Raw genomic sequence first — 10,350 nt, forward strand, 5'->3', positions numbered from 1 at the left:
CTCGGAACGGGGGCTCGGGCGGAGGTGGGGGGGGGGTGAGAGCTGGGGTGCAGACCTCGCGTCGCCCTGCAGCCGGCACAAAGAGCCGGGGACCCGGGCGCGACCAGAGCCCGATTGCCTCCTGCGGGCACCTGAGGCGGCTGCGGCGGAAGGATGCGATGAGCGTTTTGCACACACACGCGCGCGCGCGCACACACGCACACATCGTGTACACAAAAAAAGAACCCCACCCAAAAAGCCCCGGGCTCCCAAGCTCGGGCGGGCGGTGAGAACAGAGGAAGCAGAGCGACTTCCTCCCGCTATTGGGGAGAGGGTGGTGGTGGGTGTCGAAGAGGTGCTGCTACCGCCGCGGAGGGAAGGAATTGCAAACAACGGGGTTCCGGGGCGAGTGCGCGCGGGGTCGGCCGCCCTGGGCGGGGGTGTCCCCTGGGACCCAGGAGCACTCCAGAGGCAAGGAGATGAGGCCGTGGGTTTGAGAGAAGACCGTGCGTGCCAGTCCGGGGATGGCGGACCTGGGGGTCAGAGCCTCACCGCTCACGGCTGGGGATGCCTCTGAGCCGGCAGGGCTGGGGGATGGGGATTTGAAAGCGTGTTGACCCCTTGGGATCCCTCCATTGCACCCTCTGCCTCATCCGGCTTGTGTAGCTCGGATTGTCTGGCTCCAGAGGAAAGCGGACGGGCGCTAACGGGCACTTGTCCCTTCTGTTTTCATGACCCTCGTTGCCAATTTCCTGGGCTAGAGAGCAAACACTTAAATAAGCCATCAGACCGGTTAATTAGTGTTTGTTTTGTTACTTTGGGTTTTTGTTGTTCGATTTTTTGTGTCTCCTTTCCCTGCGCTTACGAGTCTCCTCTCCCGTGTTTAAATTTCACCATTTAAGTGTGGGCTCTTTTTGTTAAAACAACTTATCATTGGAAGGGAACTTCACAGCTTTTCCTTGTAATTTTTCTGTTGATCTCGTAGAATCTGCGATAAAGCCAACATTAAAGGGAGGCCAGGGGCTTGATTCCAACAGTGGAAAAAGTTGACATTAGTGGGCGTTCTGGAGGAGGATCAAAGGTAAAATATGTACCTTTGAGATAAAGATCTGATCGCTAATAGCTACAACTGTGCAAAGCCAAGTGACTTTAAAGAAATCTCTCTATCGTGGCTGGACCCTTGAAAGTTTAATCCTGCTGTTTAGCAGATCTAAAAGCAGACCTTTAATGTTGTTTTAATGGACTTGGCTTATTGTGTGTCTCACTAATTTTAGAATGAGGTCCTGTTGGGGTCAGATTGAAACCTCGATTGTCGTCCAGGCCAGTTTAGAGAGGAAGGCAAGCTGCGCGCGGGGAATTTATACCAGGGCTCTCAGCTTGGGTGATTGTTAACAAGCGATTCAGTCTGCCTCGCACGGGAAACGCTTTCCTAAAATGGGGAAGAAAGAAAACCATGCTTGAGCAAGGTAGCTAGTCCTCTGCTGCGGGGTGTGAGGGGATCCTGCGATGTGGACAGGTAGTCTCAAGAGAGCAAACGGGTCTCAGCACACCTCTACTGGGATTTGACCAGCATTTGACCTGTCACCCTCAGTAGCAAAACGTTAACGTTAACATTCTTGCTCAGGCTTTTAGGTTTTACTTTTCATTAAAAAATGTTTTTTTTAATGTTTATTGATTTTTGAGAGAGAAGGAGAGAGAGACAGTGCGACCTGGGGAGGGGCAGAGAGAGAGAGGGAGACACAGACTCCAAAGCAGGCTCCATGTTGTGAGCGGTCAGCACACAGCCGGACGCAGAGCTTGAACTCACAAACTGTGAGACACCTCGGTGGCTTAGTCGGTTGAGCGTCTAACTTCGGCTTAGGTCCTAATCTTGCGGTTTGTGGGTTAGAGCCTCACGTCAAGCTCTCTGCTATCAGCGCAGAGCCTGCTTGGGATCCCCTGTCTCCTTCTCGCTCTCTGCCCTTCCCCATCTTGGTCGCTCTCTCTTTCTCAAAAAATAAACATTAAAAAAGGATTTTGTGCGGCACAGGTGCAGCTGTCCCTTCCTAACCATTGGCTCTGTGGCAAAGCTGGAAAAACTGTTAGTGGGAGCAGATTCTTCTGGAAGCTGCTACTAGCCTGGTTTCCTTGGGACTGAGTCCACAGATGTTGACCAGGCAAGGCACAGGAATGTGATCTACACTGAGACTGGGGGAGTTGGGAGGTGGGGAACAGATTCTAGGACTCTAAATCAGTGAATATCTATTGACCTCTCCATTCAAGACATAGTGTGAGGTGCCCCGTAATTATAAGTGAACGTGACTGCCCTTTTCTTCATTTGTTTTTATTAGTTCCAGCCCGGGGGTGGGTGTTCATGCGGGTCTGTCACCCAGAGTATGTACATGAATCAATTGTGTATTGTCCATAGCACGTTGGCGAATGTGGTTTCTAAGCAGTTCAGTCAATGAAGAAATAAGGAGACAGCCTTCAATGGAGGGGACTCTCCTAACTGGCTCTTTCTTGGCCCCTGCTCTTCTGACACAAAGAGCCTTTGACCGGTGTCAGCAAAGCCACGGGCGGCTGGAGTGCAAATGGACCCGTTACAGCTGCCGCCTAACTTCTGATTCTTTTCCGCTTTAAGCCCCAACGTGTTTATTAGGGACAGCTGAAGTAGGATTTACACTTGCTGCTATAAACCCATGACCTGCGCCTTGGGGCTTCAGTATGGAGTGACACACAGGAATACATCACGGGTACTGCTGGTTCAGTTCGAGACCGCTTTGGGGGTGGGGTGGGGGGACAGAATAGCCCAGGAGAGTGAGGCGACTGAAATTGTCGATTTCTCAGCACATATGGAGGTTACATTGACGCCATCCTGTCGTCTGTTAAGAGCGGAGTAGCATTATGCCTAAAAAGCAATGTACGTACCTTAATTAAAAAAAAGACTCCAGTGCTAAACACAGTGCTAGCCATCACCTGAGCTTTCAGGGAGTCGTGATCCCCGATCACGGATCACCATAGCAAAGGCAATAATAAAGGAGATGGTTGAAAGATTGTAAGAAGTAACCACAGTGTGACACAGATAAGGAATGAGTCAATGCTTTTGGAAAAATGGTGCCCATAGACTTGCTTGCCGCAGGTTTGCCACTGGTCAAAAACGCAGCATCGGCGAAACACAATAAAGCCGAGTGCAAGAAGAGGCATCAGGTCTCCACTCCTAGGATTTCACTACGGAGCTACCCCCGTAGCACGTCACACGTCACGCTTTCCTCTGGCGGGTCTCTCGCCAGAACTTGGAAAACTCTCGAAACTGAACACATATACAGCATACCTACAGTATTTCCTGTGTAGGTGTTTTTTGCTTTGTTTTTTGGATTTTTTTTTTTTTACACAATGACACCCTTGTTAGCTGTGCTGACATCATTCGGCTTTACTCACTGTTTGAAAAATTCAGGAGGCCCGGGCTATATAGAGCATGTAGTCGTGGATTCAGACTTTCATTCAGTTGTAAGTGCTTCCATGACTATTAACAGTGAAGCAGACAGAGGAGATCGTTGTAGCTGCTGCGTTTTCCTGTAAGTTTGGTGTTTATGTGAAGGTCAGGTTTAACCTAGGGAAAGGGATAGAACAGAATTACCTGCTGGCAGAGATTTCCCTGGAGGGACTTGGGGGAGGAATATTATAACCCAAGAGTTTCTGTGATTAAGGGAGAACGGATACACATGTTTAAAATGCAGAGTTTTGACGCTGTTTCTGTCACAATTGGGGCTACAGTTATTTGTGCCAGGGGTGGGGGCGGGGAGGGGAACAAAGGCATCGGTAAACCTGTTGTATTCTCACTGCCCTTAAGAGGAGTCCCTGTGTCAGCCTGGGGAGGTCACCTCGTAGGTGTTTAATAATTTTTTTTAACGTTTATTTATTATTGAGACAGAAACAGAGCACGAGCAGTAGAGGGGCAGAGAGAGAGGGAGACACAGAATCTGAAGCAGGCTCCAGGCTCTGAGCTGTCAGCACAGAGCCCAAAGCAGGATTCGAACCCAGGAACCATGAGATCATGACCTGAGCTGAAGTTGGATGCTTAACTGACTGAGCCACCCAGGCACCCCTTTCTTTTTTTTTTTTAATTTTTAAAAATGATTTTATTTTTAAAATTTTTTTGTCTGGTAGGTGTTTAAATACGGTTTTCCTGCTGCTGGGGAACTTCCCTTCAATTACTTGTGCGCAGAAGGATCTGGAAAGAGTTGCTAGGTATTACGGGGTATAGCCCCTTGAGGCAGGATATTTCCCTGGCTGGCATCGGCTAGATTTCATCTAAGAACTCTAGTAGAGGAAAACTCTAAACGCTGAGAATTACTGAAGAGTGTGTGCAGCTGTTGACTCCCCCTACTCCCCTGCCCGCGACAGCCAACAGCCACCTTGGCTTAGAATTCGTGCTGGGTTCCCGTTTATGGGAGGCCTGGAAAGGAATCAGCTTTCCTGCTCTCTCTTCCCAGGGGAATCCGTGGAACGTACTTAATATAGGGCCAAACAACTTAACACAGTGGAATCAAGCTGGTTGCGTTGGGCTTTTTTTTTTAAGTTTTATTTTTATTAATTTTAAAACCGAGAGTGCAAGTGGGGGAGGGAGAGAGAATCAAAGAGAGAGAGAGAGAGAGAGAGAGAGAGAGAATCCCAAGCAGGCTTCGCGCTGTCAGTGCTGAGCTCGAACCTAGAGACCAGGCATGACCTGAGCCTAAGTCGGACGCTTAACTGACTGAGCCCAGGGGCCCCGGTTGCATCCGGTCTCTTAATCGAATGAGCCACCCAGGCGCCCCGAGCGTCGGGCCTCTTAACCAAGCATTTTCAGTTCTCAGATCTAGCTCAGCTCTAGATGAACTGTGAGAGGCAGGACAGTTACCCAGAGTGTTGACTGCTAAACAGGAAATAGGCTCCCTACTCCTGTTGGCTTCTCCAGGGTAGGGGGCCCCAGGGCCTGGAGGGTTTGTCCAGGCACCTAATGCAGAGTTTGGTGTGAAGCCAGAGGCCTCCTCACTGAACTGTCTTCGAAGCACCAAATAGAAAAATTTGTTTTTGAAGACAAACATGTGAAACACATCCTTGGATTGATTTCTATTCTAATCATTGCTAAGCCTTCTTTTTAAAAAAAAAAAAACTTTATTGCTTTGTGACACAGTAAAGTCATATTTGTTGGAGAAGGTTAGAAAACCAGACAGGAATAATCCTCTCATTACTCAGAGGAACTGTTAAAATTCTAGTGTATGCATGTCAAAAGTCTTCCGTCTCTGTATGTATGTATATATGAAAACATGAAAAGATATCATACAAATTTTAAAATCATTTTTTTCGCTTATTACTGTCTTAGGAGCATTTAGGTCTTTGCTTCAGTCAATGTAAATCTACATAATCATGTTCAGTGATTGCCAAAAATTCCCTTAGGAGTGTACCGTAGGTAATCCTCCTTTATTATGTTATGTTTTGATCATTTTAAATTTTGTGGTGGTCCAAATGTGAGTTAAACAGTGCCTACTAGCCACCTGTGGCTATTTACATTTACATTGAAATTAACTTAAAAAACTAGCTCTTAAATTGCACTTGCCACAGTTCAAATGCACGGTAGTCATAGGTGGCTAGTGGCTACTGCGGAGGTCTACTCAGACATAGAACATTTCCATCATTGCAGAAAGTTCTTTTGGACAGCATTGGTATAAACATTAACTGGTGAACAACCTTGGGCAGGTGTTTTCAAACTTGCTAGATTATCCCTTTAGGAGAAATTTCCAGAGTTGGAATTGCTTGCTCAAACATTAGACACATTTTTAGTTTTAAACAGTCCTCTGGGAGGGGTGCCTGACTGAGTGGCTCAGTCGGTTAAGCAACGGACTCTTGATTTCAGCTCAGGTCATGATCTCACGGATGTGAGATCGAGCCCCTCTTATGGGCTCCGTGCTGGGCATGCTGCCTGTTTAAGATTCTCCCTTTGCCTAAACCCCCTCCCCAAACCTGCTCACTCTCTCTCTCTCTCTCTCTCAAAAGAAATAAGTTTCTTAAAAATAATAAATAGAAAGCCCTCTGAAAACAAACTGGTGGTTGCCAGAGGGGAGGTGAGTTGGGGGGGGATGGGTTAAACCTGTGAAGGGGGTCAAGAGTACCCGTATTGTGAAGAACACCGAGTAATGTATAGAATTGTTAGGTCACTATATTGTACATCTGAAACGAGTAAAACACTGTATGTTAATTTTACTGGGAGGTAAAGATTAATTAAAGAAAAAGGAAAAAAGTCCTCTGGAACATTCTGTTTAAAAAATTTTAAAAAATATTTATTACTTATTTTTGAGAGAGAGGGAGTGTGTGTGTGTGTGTGAGTGAGTGAGGGTTAGAGAGAGAGGCAGACATAGAATTCGAAGCAGGCTCCAGGCTCTGCACTGTCAATCCAGAGCCCAACACGGGGCTCGAACCCATGAATCATGAGATAATGACCCAAGATGAAGTCAGATGCCCAACCGACCGAGCCACCCAGGCGCCCCTGAAGCAAACTGTTAAATTACTCTGCAGAAAGTTGTTGCCGTTTTACTCTTGTATCAGAAAACGCTGGTGTCCATTTCCCCTATCGTGTGCCCACACTGGTTATTAATATGTTTGAATCTTTACAACCTGATAGGTCAATGGCACTTGGCTGTTCTAGTTTGCATTTCTTTCGTTGCTCTTGAACTGTTTTTCAGATACTGATGAGCTATTTGTATTTCTTCTTTTGAGGATTTGCGTGAACCTTCTTACAGATCTATTTCCTTGTTTGTAATTCTTGAAATAACGGTCTCAACCCCAAGATTCCGTGATAAGTCTGGGGTGGGGCCTCGCATCTGTATTTTTACAAACTACCCAAGGTGATTGATATGCACAGAAATGCTGCTCTAGACCTTAAACCCTCCCTCCCTAGTAGAGAGCAGTATGTTAGGAAAGGCTCTTGAGCTAAAATTTACTCCAAGTTCTACTTCAGCCAGTCCCACCTCTGCTGCTTGGAGCCGCACAGACTATGTTTGCTTCCTCTTTCACATGACAACCCTTCAACTATTTGGAGACCTCCGCCGTGTCATTTTTAAATTCACTCTTCACAAAAGCCCAAGAGATTTCATTTCTTTCCTCTGTGTCTCACATGACTTGGTCTCAAGATTCTTCACCAGCAGGGAGCCGGGTTTCAAGAGTCAGACCTGGGCCTGAATCTGGCTTCTGGCACCTGCTTGTAACCAGATCAAGATCCAAGGCAAGGAACCGGATCTTGTTTTCCTAATCTGTGAAATGGGGATAGATAGTTGGACCTACCTTGTGTAGCTCTCATGAACATTAGAGAAGGTAGTATATGCAAAGTGTCTTGTGTCTAAGTGACTCGTAGAGGTTTAGAAAGAGTGGCGCCTAGGTGGCTCAGTCAGTTGAGGTCTGACTCTTGATTTCAGTTCAGGTCATGATCCCAGGGTCCTGGGCTCAAGCCCTGTATGAGGCTCTGAGCTGATCACGGAGCCTACTTAATATTCTCTCTCTGCTCCTCACCCACTCATATGCACATGTGCTCGCTCTCTTTCTCTCTTTCAAATAAAAAAATAAGGTTTAAAAAAAGATCTGGTGGGGGCGCCTGGGTGGCTCAGTCGGTTAAGCATCTGATTTCGGCTCAGGTCATGATCTCACGGTTCGTGAGTTTCAGCCCGGCGTGGGGCTCTGTGCTGACAGCTTGGGGCCTGGAGCCTGCTTTGGATTCTGTGTCTCCTCCTCTCTCTGCTCCTGCCCCCACTCATGCTCTGTCTCTCAAAAAAATAAGAAAGATCTGGTGGAAACAAAGGTATTCTAGAAGGGTCTATCACAGATGGGGGAGGGGCAGATATTTCTTACCCTTTCTGGATACTGGCCAGGAAGTCGGGAGCTGTGTATTCATCTCTGTTCCCAGTGCCTCACACAGTGCCTGGCACGGACAGCGTGTTAGGTGACTGGAGGCCAGGTAACTAGTTAAAATATAGTTACAGACTTCTGGAGGGAGATAAGGAAGGCTTACCAGGGGCAGTGAGAAGGATGTCAGAAATGTTTCAGTGATAGAGTCAACAGGATTTGGGGATTTTTCTTGAAGGGGGAGGAGGACAGGAGAGGAGGTGGAGTGAAGATGGCACTGAGGTGGTTCAGCCCGGTCGAACTGGAGAAAAAGCGGGTTTGGTGGCAGGGGAGGGGAAAAGAAAGTGAGCAATGTTGTCCTGAGAGGGTTGTCGGGACAGAATCAGATTTTGGTTAAGTCAGGCTTCATGTGGAGAGAACATTCTAGGGAATGGCTGAGCATGTAGTGTTGTGTTTTGGCAAAAGGCTAGGGCTCTTTTTTTTTTTCCTTTATACTTTGTAAGTAAGCTCTACATCCAACGTGGGGCTCCAACTCACAACCCTGAGATCCAGAGTTGCATGCCCTCCCGAGACTAGGGTTCTTGAGGGCAGAGAGGGGTTCCAAATGGGATCAGGAAGAGGAGGAACAGCCAGTGTTGAGATGAGATTGTAGGCAAGATTAGCTGATTAAGGAGGTTTGTACCTTTGGGGGTGATTAGGGAAGTGGGGGGCAGGGTGTGGAGGAGTGGCCTGGAGGCCTGCCCCAGACTTCCAGGCCGAAAGGAGCTGGGAAATTAGGTTAACCCCTGGGCGGCTCCCCCTCCCGGGGTTGGAGCAGCGGGATGAGGGGCTGCCTAGGATGTTTCCTGCCCTGAAGGGACTCACAGGCCCAGAAGCGAGATTAGATGTATGCAAATAACCCACAGTTTCCCGGAGGCTAGAGAGTCTGCCCTCAGTGTTCAGCGATAGACCCCTCTCTGCCTTCCCCGCCCCACGTCCTTTTTTGTGATCCTTAATGTTCTTTCAAGAGTTTGGTCCCTTCTGGCTTCAACAGTGTTAAATAGGCCTTTGCTAAGGGACACTCTTCCTCAGAAATTCATGTATCGCGTACAAGTGTAACTCACCTTGGCATTCCTTTTACATGATCTCCAAGGACTAGAAGTCCTTGCTACCTCCCCCAGACCCTTAGTACTCCACCTCAGGACCCCCCTCCCTTGTTTGTGGGAATTCAGTTCCAAAGAGTCATTCAACTACCTGGGTGTTACTTTCTTCCGAGTAAGGCATGAAGGCATGTTGAAAAGTTCTTAGTTTTTTGTTTTGTTTTGTTCTTTGTTTTTGTTTTGGTTTTTTTTTAAACACAGAAAGGAAGGCCAGAAACCATGGGAGGGAGAAGGAGCTAGAGCCGTTTCCCCTTTTCTGTAAATCCAACGGTAATTTGATGATACAAATCTCTCTGGGACTTATAACTCTTAGTTCCCTTTAGCCTTTGCCGGGAGGGCCGAGGGGGTTCATGGGCAGCATTGGCCTGTTGCTTTTATCAGCCTTTTTGCTTCTTTAAAAAAAAATTTTTTTTTACATTTAGTTTTTTGATAGACAGAGCACAAGTGGGGGAGGGGAAGAGGGAGAGAGGGACACAGAATCTGAAGCAGGCTCCAGGCTCCCAACTGTCAGCACAGAGCCCTCCGAGGGGCTCAAACTCCCAAACTGTGAGATCATGACCTGAGCCAAAGTCCGTAACCGACTGAGCCACCCAGGCACCCCCAGCCTTTTTGCTTCTTGCCGCAGCCTCCTCGCCGGAGGCGCTCTGAGTGGTCACCAGGGCAAGGGGACCGTCTCCCTGAACTCCACTGCCGGGGACCCAGGGCGTGCCAGAGCACAGTGATTACGAGATGCCCAGGTTCAAAGTTCAGCTCAGCTGCTGACCAGCTGGGTGATCTTGGGTCAGTTACTGAGCCTCCCCAAGGCTTAGTGACCCCTCTGGTGGGCTTGTTGAAGGGCTTAACGGAGTTGTCACTTGTGAAGCATTCAGAGCAGGGCTTGGCACGTGGCTCGGCTCAGTGCTGTTGGCTCCCATGAACATTCCCAGGCTTTTCTGCGGGCAGAAAGGCTTTTGTGAATGGATCCCAAGCCACCGGACCGAAGTAAACTGGCAGATGGGGAGCACGGATGCTGCCTATTCTTCTTCTTCTTCTTCTTTTCTTTCTTTCTTTTCTTTTTCTTTTTTTTTTTCTTTTTAATTTCCTTGCTCCAACTCAGGCCCCCAAAGGTGAGCTGCATGGCTTAGCCAAGACTCCTACCCTTCCTGGAACAGTAAACTGGTAGACATCTCTCCACTAGGTTCTTGGTAATATCCGTTCCCAGTTGGACTTGGTCGTATTGAAGAGCCCAGTGGATGTGAGCAAGGGCTCTGGGTCCTTGGCAGTTCTTGCCTTCAGACTGGTCCAATGAGTGGATAGGAGGGCTGAGTCCTCTAGTAGAGAGGGGCGCCCCAGCCAGTGCCTGGGGAGAAGGTGCTCCGATCTGGGGAACCCGGGAACTCGG

The 10,350-nt window shown here is 48.1% G+C and overlaps 1 protein-coding gene across 5 annotated transcripts in view; it reads left to right on the forward strand.

The window, feature by feature from the left end:
* Positions 1 to 10,350, forward strand: part of DOCK11 (dedicator of cytokinesis 11) — a 203,363-nt gene that overhangs the window by 437 nt on the left and 192,576 nt on the right. The window lies entirely within an intron of this gene.

The sequence above is a fragment of the Suricata suricatta genome, chromosome X, assembly GCF_006229205.1.
Source record: "Suricata suricatta isolate VVHF042 chromosome X, meerkat_22Aug2017_6uvM2_HiC, whole genome shotgun sequence".
NCBI classification, from domain to species: Eukaryota; Metazoa; Chordata; class Mammalia; order Carnivora; family Herpestidae; genus Suricata; species Suricata suricatta.